Here is a 1,018-nt window from a genome sequence, read left to right on the forward strand (position 1 = left end):
GTGTTGGGCCATGCGTTTATGCAGTGGTTGTTTCGTTTCTCCAATGTAGAGGTCATTGCATTCCTCGTTACACCGGACTGCCTACACCAGGTTGCTTTAGCGGGTGTGTGGTGTTCTGTCTTTGGGATGTACCAGCCTCTGTCTGTTGTCAGCAGGATTGATGAGGTTTTTCCTCCTTAACTGTGCATCAACTTGTTAAACTGGACTTTATAGATGGTGTTTCATGACCTAAGCAGAAGGTGAACATCCACACTAAGGCTGTTTTCAGTGTTCTTAGGCCACGTCTACACCGCCATGTTTTCGTTCTAAAACGCATATCTTTTGCTACATTTTCGCCTCGCGTCCAGACTATTCTGGAGATTGAGATGTAGCAGTGTGGATGCTGCCTTAGCATAGATACATCTTTATCAGTTTAACCACCACAGCTCTCAGAGAAAGCAACTGCTTCGTTGTCGGCAGGATTCGAACCTACGCGGGGTGACCCCAATGGATTTCAAGTCCATCGCCTTAACCACTCGGCCACAACAACTGCACAGATTTGGGTTTTTGTGAGCAGCTGCATTAGGCAACAGTTACACATCTTGAGCATATGAAGAAGTCTGAAAGGAAATCCAAGAGTTTGGAACTAAAGAGCCCCTGCGATGGCCGGGAATCGAACCCGGGTCAACTGCTTGGAAGGCAGCTATGCTCGCCACTATACCACCATCGCTTGGAAGATAGGGAATTTTCATGTAAATTTTCTGGTGACTAAGCACTTTACATCATTGGAGGAATTTGACTTTGAAATTGTGAAGTAGCAGTTAAGCTGTACCGTGGTGCATCAAAGCTACAGAGTGATTGAGTTAAACACTGTTGAGTGTCACTTTTGTGTATATCAGGGCAGCTACGGAAAACCTGAGTTCCAAAACAAAGTGGTGTGGAGTGTGGAAGAACTTCAAATCAGTCTTTACATTTTATTGTGATCACAGTCTTATTTCATAAAATGCTTGTGCTCACATGTGGCTTTGACTTGCAACTG

General features: G+C 44.8%; 2 non-coding genes across 2 annotated transcripts; both read right to left on the reverse strand.

The window, feature by feature from the left end:
• Positions 1-447: 447 nt before the first annotated feature.
• trnas-uga (transfer RNA serine (anticodon UGA)) lies at positions 448-529 on the reverse strand. Its single transcript has one exon. It is a non-coding gene; the product is annotated as a tRNA-Ser (tRNA).
• A 108-nt stretch (positions 530-637) lies between these two features.
• Positions 638-709, reverse strand: trnag-ucc (transfer RNA glycine (anticodon UCC)). The gene has a single exon. It is a non-coding gene; the product is annotated as a tRNA-Gly (tRNA).
• Between the last annotated feature and the right edge of the window lie 309 nt (positions 710-1,018).

Source organism: Seriola lalandi, unplaced genomic scaffold (genome assembly GCF_002814215.2).
Source record: "Seriola lalandi dorsalis isolate HSWRI2012SDOR001 ecotype SW California unplaced genomic scaffold, Sedor1 jcf7180002054783, whole genome shotgun sequence".
NCBI classification, from domain to species: Eukaryota; Metazoa; Chordata; class Actinopteri; order Carangiformes; family Carangidae; genus Seriola; species Seriola lalandi.